The sequence below is a fragment of the Delphinapterus leucas genome, chromosome 8 (assembly GCF_059928025.1).
Source record: "Delphinapterus leucas isolate spDelLeu-1000000601 "Yukka" chromosome 8, BTC_Dleu_Yukka2, whole genome shotgun sequence".
Taxonomy (NCBI): Eukaryota; Metazoa; Chordata; class Mammalia; order Artiodactyla; family Monodontidae; genus Delphinapterus; species Delphinapterus leucas.
In genome coordinates this window covers 43001774-43024455 of record NC_143136.1, presented here as the reverse complement: position 1 = coordinate 43024455, position 22682 = coordinate 43001774, and the positions used below count along the sequence as shown (strand labels likewise).

The 22682-nt window shown below is 40.2% G+C and overlaps 1 long non-coding RNA gene across 2 annotated transcripts in view; it reads right to left on the bottom strand.

Annotated features, from left to right (window-relative positions):
• Positions 1 to 2049: 2049 nt before the first annotated feature.
• The window catches only part of LOC111171673 (uncharacterized), a 117664-nt gene continuing 97031 nt past the window's right edge, over positions 2050 to 22682 (bottom strand). For both annotated transcript variants that reach the window (XR_016394087.1, XR_016394090.1), the window contains one exon: positions 2050 to 22675. This is a non-coding gene — a long non-coding RNA (uncharacterized LOC111171673). The remainder of the gene's footprint in view (positions 22676 to 22682) is intronic.

The following is a 22682-nucleotide window of genomic DNA, read 5'->3' as shown; positions in this document are numbered from 1 at the left end:
TCACAAAGCACGGAGCTGATCTCCCTGTGCTATGCGGCTGCTTCCCACTAGCTATCTATTTTACGTCTGGTAGTGTATATATGTCCATGCCACTCTCTCACTTTGTCACAGCTTACCCTTCCCCCTCCCCATATCCTCAAGTCCATTCTCTAGTAGGTCTGTGTCTTTATTCCCGTCTTATCCCTAGGTTCTTCATGACATTTTTTTTCCCCTTAGATTCCATATATATGTGTTAGCATACAGTATTTGTCTTTCTCTTTCTGACTTACTTCACTCTGTGTGACAGACTCTAGGCCCATCCACCTCACTACAAATAACTCAATTTCATTTCTTTTTATGGCTGAGTAATATTCCATTGTATATATGTGCCACATCTTCTTTATCCATTCATCCAATGATGGACACTTAGGTTGCTTCCACCTCCTGGCTACTGTAAATAGAGCTGCAATGAACATTTTGGTACATGACTCTTTTTGAATTATGGTTTTCTCAGGGTATATGCCCAGTAGTGGGATTGCTGGGTCATATTAGGTAGTTCTATTTGTAGTTTTTGAAGGAACCTCCATACTGTTCTCCATAGTGGCTGTACCAATTCACATTCCCACCAGCAGTGCAAGAATGTTCCCTTTTCTCCACACCCTCTCCAGCATTTATTGTTTCTAGATTTTTTGATGATGGCCATTCTGACTGGTGTGAGATGATACCTCATTGTAGTTTTGATTTGCATTTCTCTAATGATTAATGATGTTGAGCATTCTTTCATGTGTTTGTTGGCAATCTGTATATCTTCTTTGGGGAAATGTCTATTTAGGTCTTCTGCCCATTTTTGGATTGGGTTGTTTGTTTTTTTGTTATTGAGCTGCATGAGCTGCTTGTAAATTTTGGAGATTAATCCTTTGTCAGTTGCTTCATTTGCAAATATTTTCTCCCATTCTGAGAGTTGTCTTTTGGTCTTGTTTATGGTTTCCTTTGCTGTGCAAAAGCTTTGAAGTTTCATTAGGTCCCATTTGTTTATTTTTGTTTTTATTTCCCTTTCTCTAGGAGGTGGGTCAAAAAGGATCTTGCTGTGATTTATGTCATAGAGTGTTCTGCCTGTGTTTTCCTCTAAGAGTTTGATAGTTTGTGGCCTTACATTTAGGTCTTTAATCCATTTTGAGCTTATTTTTGTGTATGGTGTTAGGGAGTATTCTAATCTCATACTTTCACATGTAGCTGTCCAGTTTTCCCAGCACCACTTATTGAAGAGGCTGTCCTTTCTCCACTGTACATTCCTGCCTGCTTTATCAAAGATAAGGTGACCATATGTGCGTGGGTTTATCTCTGAGCTTTCTATCCTGTTTCATTGATCTATATTTCTGTTTTTGTACCAGTACCATACTGTCTTGATTACTGTAGCTTTGTAGTATAGTCTGAAGTCAGGGAGCCTGATTCCTCCAGCTCAGCTTTTTGTTCTCAAGATTGCTTTGGCTATTCAGGGTCTTTTGTGTTTCCATACAAATTGTGACATTTTTTGTTCTAGCTCTGTGAAAAGTGCCAGTGGTAGTTTGATAGGGATTGCATTGAATCTGTAGATTGCTTTGGGTAGTAGAGTCATTTTCACAATGTTGATTCTTCCAATCCAAGAACATGGTATATCTCTCCATCTATTTGTATCATCTTTAATTTCTTTCATCAGTGTCTTATAATTTTCTGCATACAGGTCTTTTGTCTCCTTAGGTAGGTTTATTCCTAGATATTTTATTCTTTTTGTCGCAATGGTAAATGGGAGTGTTTTCTTAATTTCTCTTCCAGATTTTTCATCATTAGTGTATAGGAATGCAAGAGATTTCTGTGCATTAATTTTGTATCCTGCTACTTTACCAAATTCATTGATTAGCTCTAGTAGTTTTCAGGTAGCATCTTTAGGATTCTCTATGTATAGTATCATGTCATCTGCAAACAGTGACAGCTTTACTTCTTCTTTTCCAGTTTGGATTCCTTTTATTTCCTTTTCTTCTCTAATTGCTGTGGCTAAAACTTCCAAAACTGTGTTGAATAAGAGTGGTGAGAGTGGGCAACCTTGTCTTGTTCCTGATCTTAGTGGAAATGCTTTCAGTTTTTCACCATTGAGGACGATGTTGGCTGTGGGCTTGTCATATATGGCCTTTAATATGTTGAGGAAAGTTCCCTCTATGCCTACTTTCTGCAGGGTTTTTATCATAAATGGGTGTTGAATTTTGTCGAAAGCTTTCTCTGTAATGCAGCTCTTTAAGTAATGAATTTGATCTTGACTTATTGACCTAGAGCAGTGTTCATGATATATTGTGTGAGAAAAGTTGCTTTCATAATGTGTAGAGCAAGACCCCATTTTGTGAGAACAAACAATAATCTCTGTGTGTATGAAAGTTTGTATAAGAGTGGAGAAAGCTCTGAATGGTTACAAATCAGGATATTAACTTTGGCTACCTCAGCTGGGTAGCATAAATGTGTTTGTGTTTGTGTGTGTGTGTGTGTATGCACCTTTGGACTGTTTCATTAGTTGCAGTGAGAATTTATATTTAGAAATGAGAATTTTTTATTAAAGAAAAAAGAGTATTAAATGATATGAAAGGCATTTATGATCTATTGTCAAATGGAAGGAAAAAAATCCCATTTTAAAAAGCAATCCAAAATGGTATATGTGTTTATTAATGTGGGTGTAGAGAAAAAGACTGAAATGTTAACAGGAGTTATTTCTGACTCATGGGATTTTTACTGTCTTTGATCTGTCTGTGTTTTCTGAATATCAAGCAATTAACATATATTAATTATATAAAGAAAAAACTTTGTTAGAAATAAAATGAGGAACTGGTTTGTAAGGAAAGATAAAGAGTTAGAATTGAGTTTGAAGTGAATTTTTTTTTAAGAGGGTGATTGGTAAAATGGAGTCAGAGCAAAAAGTTGAACGACCTCAAGGATGGTACATTTGAACAGTTCAGTGCCTGAAAACATTTTCTCCATTAGAGGGTGAGATCTCCTGTGTTGTTAGTCAATAATCTTGTCACAATACATGACCTGCAAAGATTAGGGGGAGACCCAATTTTGAGATTTCTTTTGGCAATATTTTCTATCTAAAATACTCTGGCTTATACCAAACCACCTTTTACCTAGAAGGGGGAAGATAAGGAATTTGGAATAGAACGTTAACAAGAAACAAAGATGAATCCAGGCAGACTTGTGGACACAGGACATAAATGGAGTGCAGGGGTGGATATGGACCGGTTGATAGCAGAGAAATCCTGACGCAGGGCGCCGCAGTCCTTGGTGTACTGTAGCCATAAAGCTGTGGAACACATCCATTGAGAACAACAGAGACTAACCTACATGTTTTGTGTTAAGAACTGGACTTAACTCTTTCCGTCAAAGGCACATGGCATTTGTGCAATTCGTCACCTGCCATTTGCAGAACTTTGTAAGGTATATTTGTGGGGGGAGTCGGGGGAGCATATGTGCAACATTCATCAGGCCCTCATAGAATTAGGAGGGAAGGTGGTTTAGTACAAAAAATTCTTTTTATTTCTTCCTCATCTAGGTAATAGCCAAACCAAAGCTTCAGTTATGCAGAACCTCAGATCTGGATTTCTTTTCAGGATAAGGTTAGTACATGGAGAGAAGGAAGAAGAATTATTATAAAATTAGAGAAAGAAATTTAACGACAGGGAAAAATCCTAAGCTTCTTAGCCATTTAAAATTGTGGCTGAAGTAAACACTTATTGAGCAGACTGGATCATAAAACTGAAGCTGTGAAAGACCAAAGACGAGAATTCTTGTTTTTCTACAAGGATCCCATTCAGAAAGAGGACTGTAATGTGAAAGGAGGAAGAGATAGCAATTTACTTTTTACTGTCTGTGATGCCAGTTGTACGGTTTTGAACTCCATTGTTGTGGGGAATGTCAATGGTCCCTAAGCGGTCCAGCATAACCGGGAGGTGATGGGTTTCGGTTCGGGGCTATGGTGCCGTTTATTGCAGCTATTGAGAGGTAGCGTTTCCGGGAAGGCTGAAATGATGGTGAAATGGAATGCCTTTTCTTTTTATGTCCCTTTTGTCTGATACAGTATTTTTAGTTGTTAACTCAAGGTTGAAATAGACCAAAATAAAAACCTGAAAATAAGAGCTTCAAGTAAAAATCTCTGTTTGGCCCATGCCAGATAGAACTGAAACCCAAACTTCTGGCTTTTCAACATCAATTAGAACAAGTGCTTTGGAAGATGTTGCTAATTAGGCATTTCTGCAGAAATTTAAGACATGTAATCAAGAAATAATTATAATCCTAGAAGCTGATTTTTAAGGAGTGCTTCCTTGTTTGTGCTTACGCCTTCCCTCCTATTTTGGAGGATTAGATGTGAACATTCCTTCAAAAGTCACTCCACCACCTCTTCTCCTTTAGCTCATTCTCATGTAGTCCACTGACTTTTATCTCTGGCCTCTCTTTGTCCACCAGGGCCTTTCCTTTTGTCCATAAACACACTCTAGTCTACTTCATCCTTTAAAACCAACCATCCACCCAACCCAAAAGACCTTCCCTCAATCTCCAATCCTTTGAGCCTCCTATCTAAGTCTAAATTCACTAGAAGTGTAGTCTGAATTTTCCTCTCCCAGTGCTTTGTCTCTCATTCTCCCCTCACTCGTTTCCAAACTAGTGTTCATATTCATCTCCCTACTGAAGGTAAAAGTGACCCTCAATTGACAAATTCTCTTCCTCCCTGGGCTCTAGGGCATTTAAACATTTCCATCCCTTTGTCTTTCCTGGAATTCTTCTTCCTTGGCTTTTGCAATACCAATCCCATTGCTCTCCCTCAGCGCTTGTTGGTTCAGTCTCATTCTGCTTGTCCTTAGAGTCTGATGTTTTCCAGGCTCTGCCCTTCTCTCTCTTCTCTGGCTTCGGGATAATAAAATGACATTTATTCATTTCAGGTATCATGATAAAAGGCAAGAATGCAAGATGACTAAAACATCACCACCTACTAGGAATCCTTAGACATAGTACCTATTGATGATAGTATCAATAACATCTCGTAGCCTCAATTTCCAGATGTCATAAATACCTAAGATCCAGATCTTCATTTGCAACCCTTTACTGTGCATCCCTAGCTGAAGCCCAACAGGACCAAAAGCAAACAACTCAACACCCCTCCCTCATTGCATCCTCCCTCAATAGTCCCTCCCATGTTTAACGGTGGGAACATTCCTCTGGGATAGGCAAACTAGAAACCTGGGAATCAGCCTACATCACTTTCTTTCAACCTCCACTTCTAATAAATCTCCAACTCTATCACTTGTCTAACAGAAAGATTGTTTAAATACCTGCCCTTTCTTCACTGCTTGGCCCAGACCTCCTCCTTCTGCACCTGGAAAATACTACAGAAGCCTTTGCTTTCCTTTTCTCCAAGTTCTGCATCAACCTCCAAATTCATCCTCCACAATGCTGCCAGAGTGCCTATTGTTTTTTTAATATTTTAAAATTAATTTTTATTGGAGTATAGTTGCTTTACAATGTTGTGTTAGTTTCTACTGTACAGCAAAATTAATGAGCTATCCATATACATCTATCCCCTCTTTTTGTATTTCCTTCCCATTTAGGTCACCACAGTGCGTTAAGTAGAGTTCCCTGTGCTATACGGTAGGTTGTCATTAGTTATGTATTTTATGCATAGTATCAATAGTGTACATGTGTCTCAATCCCAATCTCTCAATTCCTCCCCGCCACTTTCCCCGTGGTATCCATACATTTGTTCTCTATGTCTGTGTCTCTATTTCTGCTTTGCAAGTAAGATGATCTATACCATTTTTCTGGATTCCACATATATGCATTAATATACAATATTTGTTTTTCTCTTTCTGACTTACTTCACTCTGTATGACACTCTCTAGGTCCATCCACATCTCTACAAATGACCCAATTTTGTTCCTTTGTATGACTGAGTAATATTCCATTGTATATCTGTACCACATCTTCTTTATCCATTCATCTGTTGATGGACATTTAGGTTGCTTTCATGCCTGGCTATTGTAAATAATGTTGCTATGAACATTGGGGTGCATGTATCTTTTTGAATTATGGTCTTCGCTGGGTATATGCCCAGTAGTGGGCTTGCTGGATCATATGGTATTTCTATTTTTAGTTTTTTAAGGAACCTCCATACTGTTCTCCAGAGTGGCTGTATCAATTTACATTCCCACCAACAGTGTATGAGGGTTCCCTTTTCTCCACACCCTCTCCGACATTTATTGTTTGTAGATTTTTTGATGATGGCCATTCTGACCAGTGTGAGGTGATACCTCATTGTAGTTTTGATTTGCATTTCTCTAATAATTAGTGATGCTGAGCATCTTTTCATGTGCCTCTTGGCCATCTATATGTCTTCTTTGGAGATATGTCTGTTTAGGTCTTCCACCCATTTTTTGATTGGGTTGTTTGTTTTTTTGATATTTAACTGCATGAGCTACTTGTGTATTTTGGAGATTAATCCTTTGTCAGTTGCTTTGTTTGCAAATATTTTCTCCCATTCTGAGGGCTGTCTTTTTGTCTTGTTTATGGTTCCTTTACTGTACAAAAGCTTAACTATAAGATACTGATGAAAGAAATCAAAGACAACACAAACAGATGGAGAGATATACCATATTCTTGGATTGGAAGAGTCAATATTGTGAAAATGACTATACTACCCAAAGCAATCTACAGATTCAATGCAATCCCTATCAAATTACCAATGGCATTTTTCACAGAACTAGAACAAAAAAATTTACAATTTCTATGTAAACACAAAAGAGCCCAAATAGCTTAAACAATCTTGAGAAAGAAAAACAGAGCTGGAGGAATCAGGCTCCCTGACTTCAGACTATACTACAGAGCTACAGTAATTAAGACAGTATGGTGCTGGCACAAAAAGAGAAATATAGATCAATGGAACAGGATAGAAAGCTCAGAGATAAACCCACACACATATGGTCACCTTATCTTTGACAAAGGAGGCAAGAACATATAATGGAGAAAAGACAGCCTCTTCAATAAGTGGAGCTGGGAAAACTGGACAGCTACATGTAAAAGAATGAAATTAGAACACTCCCTAACACCATACACAGAAATAAACTCAAAATGGATTAAAGACGTAAATGTAAGGCCAGACACTATAAAACTCTTAGAGGAAAACATAGGCAGAACACTCTTTGACATAAATCACAGCAAGATCTTTTTTGACCCACCACCTAGAGTAATGGAAATAAAAATAAACAAATGGGACCTAATTAAACTTAAAAGCTTTTATACAGCAAAGGAAACCATAAACAAGACCAGAGTGCCTATTTAAAAATACAAATTTGATCACATCTTATCTGCTCTAAAAGACTTCAACAGCTCTCCATTGTCTAAAAGTTAAAGCCCAGGTCATTTGTAAGACCATTCCTATTTTGCCCATAACCTCCTTTCACAGTTTCTTATCTTGCCTTTGCCCTTTACCGAGTCACTCTCATTGCAGCCACGTGTGTTATTAGATGTTCCCGGAGAGGAGAGAGGTTTCCGTCTTGGTTTATGTTGTTCTCTTTCCTCATGGTGCTTTTCTCCTATTCCCCAACATGGCAACATCCTCCTATGTTTCAAGACAAGGTCCAAAGCCTCCCTCTTCCTGAGGTTTTCTTTGACCCTTCTCAGGAAGAATAAAGCACTCCCTGTTCTCAAGTGCTCACAGAACTTTGTTCCCCTTTCTTTTTGTAGCCTTATCAGGTTGCATTCATAGATGTTTGAAAGTTATCTTATCTGCTTGTGGAGTGAGGACTGCTTCTCAGGCATTTCACCATCCCGATAGCCTATCATGGTCCAGCACTCAGCAAACTTATATTCCATGAAGGGAGGAATGAAAGATGCCTGCCGAATCCACCAGGTCCAGGGTTACATGGCAAAGCCAGTCTTGTGTGGTGTGAGCATTAAAGCAGTATTTGTTCCTGGTTCCAACAGACCCTAGAATATTCACCACTGCAACTAATCCTGAACCCTGTGACCCACAGAGTCTGAGGAGCAGAGCCACAAAGAGAAGTATTTTGTCCACATGGGAGCAGCACACTCACTTCTACAATGTGCCAGTGGTGCCTGGGTCTAGCCAGGTTTCTCACCGTGAGGGTCTGTTTCTAACCGGAACTGCAGACCTCACTTCTTCCCGAGTTGAGTTTCTGAGGATCACGCTAGAAGCTAATTCTCCTTCGCCACCTTTTCCTGGGTTAGAGACCCCCAGACCAATAGTAAAAGGCCTTAATTTTACAGTGATTAAAACAAAAAAAAGTCCTGCGTGGGGGTTGATCGTAAATTGCTTGTTCCCAAGCACTGGAGTAAATTTAAATCACTCACTGTGTTCCTAAATAATGAAGAAGCTTCCCCACAGACACAGCACCATCATGCACCCGGATAGGAAATGCCTTTTTTTGCTGGGTCTCCAGACGTATGTGATGAGCCCTCGGGTTTTATGCTGGTTAAAGACAAGTGGGTGATTACTACCAGACTCGTGCATCGTACCCACATCTCTAACGGTAATAGTAATCCTAACTTTTCCACAAGAATTTTCTTTCTGCCACATTCCTACTTTTAGTAGCAGGTAGCCACAGCTGTGACCAATATAACATTCCTTTCCACTTGTTTTTAATAACAACTCTTGAGTTAGTTTGTGAAAAGATTCTCAACTGAGACTTTCTTTTTGTCTTCTAAAGTGTTTACTACTAAAAGATTCAACTTTCAGATTCTCTGAAGACAGAGTCTAATTTAACATTGCTACCGATTTCTGTATAAATAGCAGTGAATTTCTATTCTTTAGGACAGGTGATAAGACTCCACCAAGTTGATTGTTTCTGGATTTCGCAAATGGGGTGTGGTGGTAATGTGGGGAGGGGGAAGAAGGGTGATTATGCAAATACAGCCCTCCCCACAATGGATGTGGGTCAGGTAAAACACGCACCTGCTGTTCGAGATAAATATTAGGAGCTGAGGAAACAGAAGTAAATGCCTTCTTCAAAAACAGAAAAACCAGACTAGAGGCCATGAGCGGAACTTGTTTCTAATATTTGTACTGTGATAGTCAAAGGTAGTTGGACTGACATCTAAAATGTGACACTAATCTGATCATCTAGGTAGTCTGAGGATAGTATGAGTTTGGGGGAGCCTCTGTTCTATTTTCAGTGCCCTGAAGGATCTCCAAAATTGTTCAGCTAAATTTAGGTTGTCCCTTTAATTATCCCTTTGCCATCACTACACCATTACTGCCTCTGAATGATGGCTTTGTGCATTTTTCACTTAAGGGTAATGAACTGCTCTCTTAATCTAGTCCCATCATTCAACTTTGTTCCAAGGAGATTCTTTATAGACAATTTCCATTTTAATCAGAAGTGAAAGGGACTATTGCCTTTAAAGTGGACCATCTGTGGGTTTACCAGGAATTTTATCAACTTTGATCTTTATTCAATTTAACTTTCTGCCGGAGCTTCCAGTAAAGCTCTTTTAAGCCTGCAGAAAGCAGAGCTCAGAGCTCAGGATGGAGGCAGTTGCCTGCAGTCCCTGTGCCAGTGTACATGCTCCACTCAAAATGAGGCCACTTTTTTTTTTTTTTTGCGGTACGCCGGCCTCTCCCTGTTGTGGCCTCTCCCGTTGCGGAGCACAGGCTCCGGATGCGCAGGCTCAGTGGCCGTGGCTCACGGGCCCAGCCGCTCCACGGCATGTGGGATCTTCCCGGACTGGGGCACGAACCCGTGTCCCCTGCATTGGCAGGCGGACTCTCAACCACTGCGCCACCAGGGAAGCCCCCCACTTGCTTTTTTGAATCTCCATGTTGGAGGGGTGGGGGGAAGCCAGTTGGGAAGGTAAGAGAAGGGACTGTGTGGTCACAGACTACAATATTGGTGTCAGTCTAGGTGAAAGTGGGAGCTGGGAACCTTCTTCTGGAAGAGCCTGGAGCAAGTCCTCACCATGACTCTAGTTTGAGACTCCTTTGTGCTAGCAAGGTCATCTTCAGTGGACACTGCTTTCCCTAGAGTCATAGTCTCAAAAGCCCTGAGGCCAGCCTGGGCTGAATGGGATGGACAGTGCAGTGACGTAACTGTGTGGGCAGGTCCAGGCACTACCCACTCTGAGACAGGACCAGGAGGCACGTGGGGAATATCCATGGTGGCTTTGGTGACTGCGGTCAAAGGGCTGGGCAGCAGGCAGAGTTTTCTGGCACCCAGCTTGTGCAGGCCACAGCACAGGCCACAGGCTTTGCTTTTAGAGCCTCCAGATGACTTGTCTGGCCCTTGAAGTGGAACAATTTCAGATGCCTGCAGACCCCTCTGTGTTTAATGAATGGCCCCTGCTCTCTGCCCCGGGACAGTTGCTCTTCCTGGCCTCTAACTCATCCATCCTCTACACGTGGACAGGAAATCTTCATGGATGACCAAGCTTCCCTAAGCTCCTAGTCTGTTTCTTTTTTTCTTTTTAAAACAACTATTTTGAAGCAATTGATATACTGCAGACTTAAAGTGTACAGTTTCATAAGTTTTGACTTACATATTTACCTGGGAAACTGTCACTTCAATCAAGATAATAAGCATATCTTTCACCATAAAAGTTTCATAGTGCCTCTTGGTAATCCCTCCTTTTTGTCCCCATCCCTAGACAACTACCATGACTATAGATTAGTTTGCATTTCTGGAATTTTATGTAAGTGGACTCATCTTTTTTTCTTTTTCTTTTGGTCTGGTTTCTTTCACTTAGCATAATTATTTTGAGATTCATCCATGTCATCACATGTATCAATAATCCCTTTTTATTGCTGAGTAGTAACCCATTGTATGGACATATCACAATTTGTTAACCTGTTCAGCAATCATTCCTTTTGTTTTATAAAAATCATAAAGTATTAGAGCTATAAGGGGCTTTCAGATTCCTTAATCTAAGAAAATCATTGTACAGATTAGATAACTGAAGCCAGAACTACTTGAGAGTTTCCTTGGAGATTATTTAAAATTCAGATTCATATCTCTTCCCGCCCTTCAATCCCAATGATGGGGTGGACCCAGGGTTCTGCATCTTTAACCATATACTCTGGTGGTTCTAATCCAGATATGTGGCTAGTAATACTCAAGACAATGAACCAAATGATTTAAATAATTTGGTCCAGGTCATAGAAGATTAGGAGCAAAGGCTGGATTTAAATCCAGTTTCTGATTTTTAAGTTCAGGGCCCCTTCCACTATATCATGGCAGCACCAAATCACATCTGACACACGGAAGCCTGACACTGTCTGCTGGCATGAATCACTGCTTTCTAATGAAAGCGAAGGCCACAGCTCTGGGATTCTGAGCTATTCTCATCTGCTTCCAGAAGAGGGCACTGATAGCAAATCCTTTATTTTATGTCTGTCTGCCTGCCTACTGTCCTTCCTTCCTTTCCTTTCTCCCTTCCTCCCTTTCTTCCTTTCCCTCCCCTCCCCTCTCCTCTTTTCTTCTTCTTCTTTTTTTTTTTTTTTTTTTGTGGTACATGGGCCTCTCACTGTTGTGGCCTCTTCCGTTGTGGAGCACAGGCTCCGGAAGCGCAGGCTCAGCGGCCATGGCTCACGGGCCCAGCCGCTCCGCGGCATGCGGGATCCTCCTGGACCGGGGCACGAACCTGTGTCCCCTGCATCGGCAGGCAGACTCTCAACCACTGTGCCACCAGGGAAGCCCTTTTCTTTTCTTCTTTCATCACCAAAGTTGCAGACATGAAAAGGAATGAAGTGAGACAACCATGGTATGGGGAATTATTTTGCTTCAATACAAAGATAAGGCCCCTAGAGAAATTTCTTGACTTCACTGCATTTTTTTTTTTTTTTTGCCGCACCGCATGGCTTGTGGGATCTTAATTCCATGACCAGGGATTGAACCTGGATCATGGCAGTGAAAGCCCAGAATCCTAACCACTAGGGAACTCCCTTCATTGCATTTTAATATAACCTTGCCCATAGATGTTTTCACTTATTTGCTTCTGGTGTCTAATTTTGTGACAGCCCTTTCTCTTAGTGACCGTCTCAAAACTGTAGGGATACACAGGACTGAGTAACATTGCGGAGTCAGGGATGCTGAAAATTTAACCAGAGCTGAAGAAACTTTGACCTTTAGGAACAACAACAATAAAAACTGTCATGCGAGCAGTCTTGCTCCTTACCTCTTTCTCTTGGGTTTGCTAGGGAATAAGCCACAAAGCCTCACTTGGCACATTTTTCCCTTTGGTTATTATAATTTCAGTTACTTTTAGGCTGTCTTCCTCCAAACTCTGAAAATCTGAACTCAGATAGAAAGGCCTGAACACTGACTTGATACCTAGTGGCTGAGAATGTTGCTTCTATAATACACAGCTAACTAAGCAAAGATACCAAAATTGTGAAAAACCAAGCAATAGCATATCAGCTGAAAGAAAAGGGGAGCGTGACTCAATCTTTCAGAAGAATGTAATTCATCTTTTTTTTCTTTAATGTAATTCATCTTTTTTTTTTTTTTTGTGGTACGCGGGCCTCTCACTGCCGTGGCCTCTCCCACTGCGGAGCACAGGCTCCGGACGCGCAGGCTCAGTGGCCATGGCTCACGGGCCCAGCCGCTCTGCGGCACGTGGGATCTTCCAGGACCAGGGCACGAACCCGTGTCCCCTGCATCGGCAGGCGGAGTCCCAACCACTGCGCCACCAGGGAAGCCCAATGTAATTCATCTTTGATAGTGTTGGCATTTTCCTAACAATACTTTTATGATGAATTGGGTAGTTGAAATGTGCTTGCTACTTTTGAAGCCCTAGGATGAAAGTGAGCTTTTTCCTCAGTCAACAAGATGAAGCAAGAAAGGGCTTTGAGAACTCAAAACCTTCCTTGGGCAGAATTATGAGAAGGCACACTGTGTTCCCAGGAGCCCCCAACTCCATTCCTCCTCTTCGAGAACCTCTTCCTACCCTGTCTTTGTCAGGTATAGACATTCCGTTGCTTTCCATATTAGACCCTTAGTGGGAGCTACACAGTCTTAAGTGTCTTGTGCTGATTACGTTTGCATTTGAACATTAATGGTGGGCAGGAAGGGCTTCGTCTTTGAGACACAAGGTTTGGTAATGAGACAGAAGATTGGTAATTAGAAGTTCTAATCTGCGTTCATCTGTTTATCGCTTGTAAGCCTGTAGGCAAGTCATTTAACCTTTATGAGTCTGTTTTCTCCCCTGTAAAATGGTAATGATGATCATAATCTGCACGTTTGTGAGCGGCTTTAGAGGTTAGGGATAATATGTAAAGTGCCTGACCCATGAATGGTAGTTAAAGGAATGGCAGACATACAAGTGGCAGGCATGCAGGAGGTAAAAACTTTTGGACTTTTCCTTTTGACAAAAGGACTTTCCAAGAACAATTGAAACTGGATGACCATCACGGAGAGTAATGGCCATCTACTCAATGAAGGTGCTTTATGTGTTGTGTCCTACTCTTTTATGTCCACCTAATTTGTCTAGATGTTCATTGTAATCATGGAGCTTGAGTGAGAGTCATAAAGCTATCTAGGTGAGTGCTGAATTGAGAAGGGACTCCAACATACTTATGAGTTTAGCTATTTCAGTGTTGCATTTGAAACACAATTATTGAACACAAACACATACAGGATGACAGACGCATTATTCCACGAGTCTGACAACGAAATGATCCTTGTTACTTTATGGTCACACTTCTATGATGGTACAATTCTATTTTGCCAAAACGTATATCTGTGTTTATGCACATATACCTGCTCCTTGATGGTCTATTTCTATACCCAACCCCAAATAAATACAATAAAAACTGTCTCCTTGCAATCCAGTTAGTTATTTCTTGCATGTGTTATGACAGAAGCATTTTCACTGTGATTTCTGTTCTTGGGTAATGAGAAGCTGTGATAGACATTAACAGAAGAGGCTTCAAGTGGAAAGTTCCCCCAGCTTTTCTCACCGCCTCCCTCCAAATTTGATAAACTGTGATGTTTTTAGTCTTATTATTCTAGTGTCTGGGTGGAGTTGTTGAGAAAGAAAAGATGAAGTGCTGGAATCTAAAAATGAGTAAACAGCTGTCAAAAGAAATTCTGAAGAAGTGTCCTAAAGCTTGGAGAAGGTTTGAAGAATTTATTCTTGGCACCATTGCCTATAATCAGTAATTAGTTACCCATTGAATTGATATTTGTTAAATACCTACATTTTAGATAAAGACAATTGAGACTGCATTAAGCCAGTGGGAAAACATATTGCAATATTCACTCTAGAATAGATTTCTGTCTCTGGGAGTAGGTAGCCTCCTGAAGCCAAATAGTTGTTGGGAATCAAAAACCTAATTTGCCCCAGGAGACTAGGATTTTTAGACTTAGTAGAATGGTACAGTTGCTGGAACACCTGTCCATGGGCATCCGTCTTAGAGGAGAGGGATTTTTTTGTTTTTGTTTTTGTTTTTGCAGGCTTCAAAGCTCAGAAGAATTTGGAGAACAGCTCTCCAGGTACTGAACAACTATTTATCCATATTACGGTTGGACTCATTGCTGTCCCTGCCCTGAAGCTTTTGTTGAAGTCTCCTTCCAATCAGTCAGCTCAGGGTTTAATCTGGTTAACCCCACTTGAGCACTGGAGTCCTTTTTTTTTGCTGTAGCTTTTGCAGTCCAAGGAGAAGGGAGACATGTTTAGATTCATGAGAGCTCTGTGTCTTCCAGCACGCTGCAGCAGTATCAGACATACGCGGCAAAAAAGAAGCAAACTGTTCTCCTTCTTCCATGTTTAGATGAGAAATGTTTGTAGTTTCTCCAACTCAGGTAAAGCTAAGCTGTGTATGTTTCTGCTGCGTGGCTTAACTGACTGCCAGGCACGCTAAGGAAGTTCCTCAATGATGGCAATCGGGCATGTCGTCATTTTCCTGTTTCTAGAAGTGCTCAGTTTGAGATAGTGAGTATACAGCGTAGGGTTTGTAAGACCATATGCCCCAATAAAACTCAGCTTAGAAGGTTGTCTTTGCCACCACCTGGTAACCTCTTTTCCTATCAATCAAAATATTTGTAGAAATTAATGGTTATTTGAATTGCGTTGGTGGCACGAGAGAGAGGTAAAGGGATGGTTTCAAAGATATCCAAAAGGTAGTCTCAAGAGGACTGGTGACTGTATTCGTTTCCTGGGACTGCCGCCACCAACTTGGTGGCTTAAAACGACAGAAACTTATTCTCTCACAGATCTGGAGGCCAGAAGTCTGAAATCAAGGTGTTGACAAGACTGCATTCCCTCCAAAGGCTTTAGGCAAGAATCCTTCCTTGCCTCTCAGCTTCTGGTGACTTTAGGCATTCCTTGGCTTATGGCTGAATAACTCCAATCTCTGCCTTGTCTTCCCATGGCCTTTTCCTCCTTCTCTACCTTCTATGACAAATCTCCTCTGCCTTGTCCTTAGAAGGACACTTGTCATTGGATTTAGGGACTGCTGAGATAATCCAGGATGATCTCAAGGCCACGCTCATATGTTTGGGGGTTAGGACATGGACATATCTTTTTGGAGGTCACCATTCAACTTACCATAGTGACCACCTGAATATGTTAGTTTGTTTGTTTGATTGAGAAGGTTCCAGTGAGGATAAATCCCAAGTCCCTGGTCTGGACAGATGGGAAGATTGTGGTAGCAAATACCCAGAGAAGGAAGACTAGAGGAGATGCTGTTTTTGTCATTTAATTTTGGACACCAAGTTTAAGGTGAAGGATAGAGAAAGTGGAAACTTGACTTCACCATTTTGCCTCATATAAACACAGTCTTGAGATTTCCAATAATGCTGCCAATGTTATTCAATTAGCAGTCAAGAAAATAGATGAAAGGTTACAGTGTTCCTGATTATATTAGAATATTATCTTTGTAAAACTTTACTTTAAAAACACTTCAGGATAAACAGTATGATGTAGGAATGAAATTAATTTTTCATTTATATCCTGGTGGCAATTAGTTAGCATTTGAAGGATCCTGATCAGGAATCCACACTCCAGCCGTGATTACCAGGCACTTCAAACATTACTATGGAAATCTGCACATGAGGATTTTCTAATTAGCATAAGAAATGTCAGAAATAATTTTTCACTGCTGAAATGGGTCATGTTCAACATATATGTTGACTCTCAATTCCAACCACCCTTGCATGAAAACTTATGGGAATCTGGCGAGCTCAGCCACTCAGTTCCTTCGGAGAAGCCCTCAAGTGTAGAGCTCATTTAGTCCTGGGTCCCACACTTCACAGAGCTCTGGCACATGATCAGAATGCTGCCATTATCACCATTAGAACATCATGGCATCCACCTTGGAGGGAACCTTTCCTGTTCCCTCCAGGTGCCTGTTGGCAAGACTGAGGACAGAGAGTGGGACTTCGCCAAACTTACCAGATCAGGTTGACTGTTTTTGTGCCTGCTTGCTAAAAAATGTTTGAGTACTTGGCAGATTTTGGCTAAAGACTGATTCTCATCTTAGCCTACCACTTGTTAAGGAGCATGTGGGGAAGCTGAGGTGGCTCATCTACCTCCAATCCCCAGAGGCTATTGACCAAAAAGTTCCATTTACCAAAAGTCTCAGGTGTTTGTTAAATGTGCACCTTAGTTTGGATAATTTTGCAACAGAATCCCTTGGCCTTTGAGCCCAAATCACTGCAAGGACTGTTGACAATACACTCTCCAAGTATCCAAGGAGAGAGAGGGTGCCTTCATACTTGGGTAGCGTGATGGGCTGAGTGATCTCTTCATCCATAATCTGATGGCAAGGGTCTGCCTAAAACCAGGTGTTGTATAGTCATATAGCATAAAACATGGAACTCAATGATGTCTCTGATTGGACAGGTTGGATCCTCTGAGAGAAGTTCCCAAGTTCCCAGAATTTAAAATGTACTGACTAACAGTGGATTGCAGTGCTATTTACACATTAGGCTCAGTGTTCGATGAATATATGTGTGTATGTGTGTGTACTTGCATTCATGAATGGAAGAGTGGTGCACTCATCTGAGAGATTCTTCAGCCTTAGAAAGATCTAATGCTAATTAGATCTTATGCTAATAAGATCTTATGCTAATTAGATATGTATACACACACACACACACACACACACACACACCTGAATGAGAGGAGATAGTCCTTCTGATGCTTTATAACTGATGATTCAGCATTGGAGGACTAATGAACGATTGCTACTTGATATTTGCTTCTGTAAATGGAAAGTATTCTTGATGATTCAAGTAATAATTATTACGAGAAAAACAATAACTTAAAAAATTCCATATGTTAAACCCATGTGATTTGAAAGAGTTTCAATGACACTTCAGCAGTTTAGAAACTACAAAAGGGAACAGTTCTAGTAACTTAATAGTGCTGTTGGTTCTGTGTATCATAAAATTGCCACTGAGTTTATACTTCTGAAGGTGTCCATAATTACCACAAACAAAAGGGATTTACTGAAGAGAGACCGTGGAAATATTATAAATGTAAATTAAGGGTAAAATCTCTAGCTAAAATATTTTGTGTTCCTAAGAGTAAAATTTGCATATGGAAGAGAAAATAACTAATAAATGAGGGAAATACATCAGTTTTAGAGAAGACTGCAAGCAAAAAATTGTGCAATACTAGCTACCTACTTATAACTTTTAGCTACATCTTATTCCCTCTCTATTTTTGGCGAAGAAATTAAAGACTAGGCAGAAACAGGAAATGAACTGAGACTTTTTATTGAAATTATCTTTCTAAAGAAATTTATGCAATAACTTCAGGGTAATCATTTGGAATTGGGACTTCTCTTGAAGTAGAGCCAGTGAGTGTCACATATCTACCCAAGCCTTAGGTCTGAAACTAAACAATCCAAGAGGCTCTTGACCAGAAAGCCTTACTCTGATGGGAAGAGGAGAGGAAGATAAGGAAGAAGAAATGGCCAAAGGGAAGATAAAAAGCCAGTGAGAAAACCTGATTCATTCCTTGTAATCATAGATCATAAAATCTTAGCAGCAGAGGTGACCTAGGAGTCACCTAATTCTGTCCCCTCAACCAGATTGCAGGCAGTGGTCACCCTGACCCGCCTCCACTAAGGCAGTGTTTACAATTCACACTGCTCTAACTGTTACAGTGCTTTCCCTCATGTTGAGTCCAACTACCTCTCTTTAGATTTGAGGGGTCCTGGTTCTGTCCTCTGGAATACATGGGATAACTCTTCTCCCTCTTCGGCCTGACAACTTTTCAAATATTCAAAGACAGCTGCCATTTCTCTTCCCTGTCTTAAAATAAATGGATAATCAAGGACAGTTATACATGTCTGAGGTTTTGGATGGCAGGGACATTCTAGGGAATGTCATACCATCCCTATCCAGCCGATCTGGAGGCAACAACCTGACAACCCATAGAAGAGTCCCTAAGATAGATTTATTCATCCTCATCTCAGCTTTGTTTGGTCAAAAGACTTAGGAAAAAAGAATTCTAATGCTATTTTGAATTCTTTGTTATTAGGTAAAAGCTGAATAAAGTCTGGGAGTCATGAATTGTGATATTATTTTTAAATTGCTATTTTCATTTATTATTAGCCCAGTTTTACGCCCTTGGTTTTATGATGCAAACAAAAAATTCAGTGCGAATAAAAGATTAACATGATATTTTGGTAATGCTTAGACCAAACAACAAATGATTATTTTATATTTAATTTTTTTTTTTTAAGGAGCCCAGAGACACAGCCTAACAGGGACTTGCAATTCGAATGTAAGATGGCAGGTATAGAAATCACCCAATTAACATTCTTTTGGACACTGACTAGTGTTGTATTTAGTTTCAGGGTACGATAGTAGCTTCAGAGTACATCCAAGTGATGGTTAGTTACCATTTGAAGTACCCTTATTACAAATACACGACAGGAATGATAATCCAATATTGTAGAGACAGGACGCAGAGGTCTGCACTCCCCCAGGAGCTACTCCAACACTTCAGCTAATTATCTTCCTAATTTTTGATCAACACCAGAGATTTTTTTAATGGTTATATTACTAGAAATATGTGAATGTTTATTAGAAACGATTTCTTTATTGATAAAATTAGTAGTGAAAAAGAAATATGGATTTGCTGAAAATATCGTACAGGCAGTCCTGCTCTTGCAGGTACGAGGTATAAGAATCTCACAACCCCAGTACCTGTAGCCTCCAGAAAGGCACTTCTGACTCTGACCCAGTAGGTTCAGATTTGGAAGATTTTGGTTAGTTGACATCTATTAAAATTTTAGATAAATCTTGCCCCTATAATAAACCTTTCATTCCAAAGCTGTCACAGCACCTAAAAGGGTAGAGATTTTGGACTTTGTCAAGCTCACAGAACAGCTTCTGTGGCTGTTTTTTGTGCCTGCTTGCCTGTAGGTAAGGCGGAATTCCATCTGACACTTACTTACGTTGTATCATTCTACTTGGAAGCAAGGATATGGGAGAAAAGACTTATGACCTTCACTCACCTCTAGTTATTGAACATATGTTAGTTGGATTATTGTTCAAAAACCTTCACTCTCTGCCCCTAAACGTCCCCACCCCCATGTAAGGAATACACTTTCCCATCCTTTGACACTGGGATGGCCACAGGACATGTTTTAGCCAATGTGATGTTAGCTTATGACACAAGTACGGGCTTGAAATGTACTTGTGCAGGAGGCTTGTCCTATCACATCTCTGCCAAGACCGTGAGAGGAATGTGCCCTAGGTGGCACTCAGGGACAAGGAAGCTGAGAAACACTGGGAGCCAACTGGGTCCCCAACTGCAGCACAGAGATTGCCCAGTCATCAGCAGAGCAATGGCTGCAGACCCGCAGAGAAACTAAGTGTTTGTTGTTGCGTACCACTGAGACACTGTGATGATTTGTTATGTGGCAGCTGCTGACTGGCACACAAGGCTACAAATATTTATGCACCTCCCCCCCCCAAAAAAAAGCTAATAATCATCAGTGTCCAAATCAGATTAGGTTCTAAGCACTTGACAAATATTGCTTCATATAATTCTCATAACAAATCTGGGAGGTGGGGATTATTTTTCCTGTTATACAGATAAAGTAATCATGGCTAATAGAGATAAAACACCTTGGCCCAAATCACACAACTAGGAGGAACAGAATGGAAGTTAGCTCCAATCCCGACTGTAGAGTCCATCATCTCCCACTGTACTTCATTGCTCACTCTTACCAACTTGCTTAGATTGAACTGAACCTTAACTAAAGATGTATCCATGCACACAGCAAGAGGGACAAAAACTGAACCCATGCACCAGTGAGGGTCATTCACATGCACATTAAGTCATTCAACACTTGTTTGATGAGCACCTACTGTGTGCCAATGCATTGTGGTGTTTCCTGAGGATTTAGTGATAAGCATGATAGACACCATCCCTGCCCTCACAGGGCTTACACTCTCATCTTATTATAGATGTGTTTATTAAATACATGCTTAAGGGGTGTTTTTTTGTGGTGTAAAGATTATGGCCTCATTTTATACCGTGTGTATAAACAACAGCCCTAGCCAAAGGAAGCTCCCTATCTTTGACTGTCTGACTTTTAATGTGGTGATCACTAACTAGTTGGAATGCAAGTAACAACTACCCTCAGAAATGTATTCAACTACTAATGGTAAACCTGAGCTGTTGCTATACAGAGTTCTCAAACGTTATAGGTCAAGGAGTTTGGGAAAAACAAAGTTACTCCTTCTGTTCCACAGGGAGAGGGAAAAAAAGCAATGGGATATTAGAATTCTTATTAATAAACATTATTAAGCTCAGACAATTTCTGAATTTTAGAATAAAAATAATTAATCTACTGAAAGAATGGTAAACCAGGAAAGATTAAAATTATAATTAAAGAATGGGAATAACATTTGCTATCAGAGGCATCTCAGCAGACTATCTGAACAGTACCCTAAACAAAGTGAATTATTTCTACCATAATAATGGCATTTACTATAATACAATGACACACAAGTAATCTAATTGCAACCTGCCAAGGATTTAAAAAAACACAGTTATAATGTAAAAATACAGGAAGAATAGATATGATCTGTATTTTTAAATGCTACTATATGGTTCAATTTTCAGATATCAGGATTTAATATAATAAGAAAAGACAGAGAAAATGAAAATTGGGGAGACTTTTGAATAGGTGCTTTAAGAAGGGGATTTGCAACCGAATGGAAACAGGCTGATTTTGATTATACTTTAATATGAGATAAAGTAAGGATGGGGTAAATCCAAAGTAAAACATAATTATAAGTTTTTGCATAATCCCTGGCAAAAATATTAAAGATTAGATCCCAGAACTGTGTTAGTAGCTCCATACAATTTTACCATTCACAGTTATCCACAGTACAATAAGCACTGTCGCAAAACAGACAAAAATATATTCATAGATGGAAATAATCATAAAGGTATTTAATAAGATATCTGGATTTTAAAGTTTCACCTTCCTCTTTCTGAAATAGAAAAAAATCATACATACAACTTATAATAGAAAATAATCTGTATAAACACCAGAGTGAGGGTGAGGAGACAGAATGCTATGAATTCACTTGTCAGTAGAAAAAAAAATTAAGTGCAAACTACTTTTGCTATGAAGAAAGCATGAACACAGTATGCTTTATACTAACCCTTGATTACTTTTCACAATATCTTTTGCATATATTGACAAATTCCCATGGATGGGAACACAGGTAATGTGTCACAGAGATTAACTGACCGAATATTCAGACTAGTGGTCCTAGCTCCACAAAGGGTAAGAAAGATGGGCATCATTCATTCTAACATAAAAATAACCTTCAGTTGTGAACAGAAAAATCAACATTCCTTAACTTAAATGCTGACAATCGATAGATTTGCAGTACTGCACGTAGGTAAGAATAATAGCTTCATTTTAGGCGAGTATCTGAGATTTGGGAATATCTGATTATGAAGACTCTGAGGCTGGCCAACTAAGTGTTGACAGAAACTGATCATGACATGTGGCCACTGTCCATTCTAAACTCTCAGAAACCAACAGTGTGGTAATAAATCTAGTGATTATGGTGTGGTTTCTTTGTCTGTCTTTTTGTCTGTCTGCCTCCAATACAGAAGCAGCTGGACTTACAGAAAATAAGCTTCTACTAAAAATCTTGATGGGTGATAAATACCATTTACCAAAGGTAGATCAAACATACTTTTAGGGGTTGTATATTGCAGGAGTGGGGAGAGAGAGAGAGAGGGAGGGAGAGAGGGAGAGAAAGAAGAAGGAGAAGAAGAAGGAGAAGGAGAAAGAGGAAAGGAAGGAGGAGAAGAGGGAGGGAGGGAGAGTGAGGGCATTAGAATATATTCTTTTTAGAAATGGTTTTAGACATTTTTAGAAATGAAATTTAAAAAACAAAAACCAGAAAGCATTGTAGGTAGGGAAATATAAGTAAAAATTGCATTCCTATAGTAATGTCATTTCTGAAGAAATTATTATTATTATTTTTTATTTTGCGGTACGTGGGCCTCTCACTGTTGTGGCCTCTCCTGTTGCGGAACACAGGCTCCGGATGCGCAGGCTCAGCGGCCATGGCTCACGGGCCCAGCCGCTCCACGGCATGTGGGATCTTCCCGGACCGGGACACGAACCCGCGTCCCCTGCATTGGCAGGCGGACTCACAGTCACTGCACCACCAGGGAAGCCCTGAAGA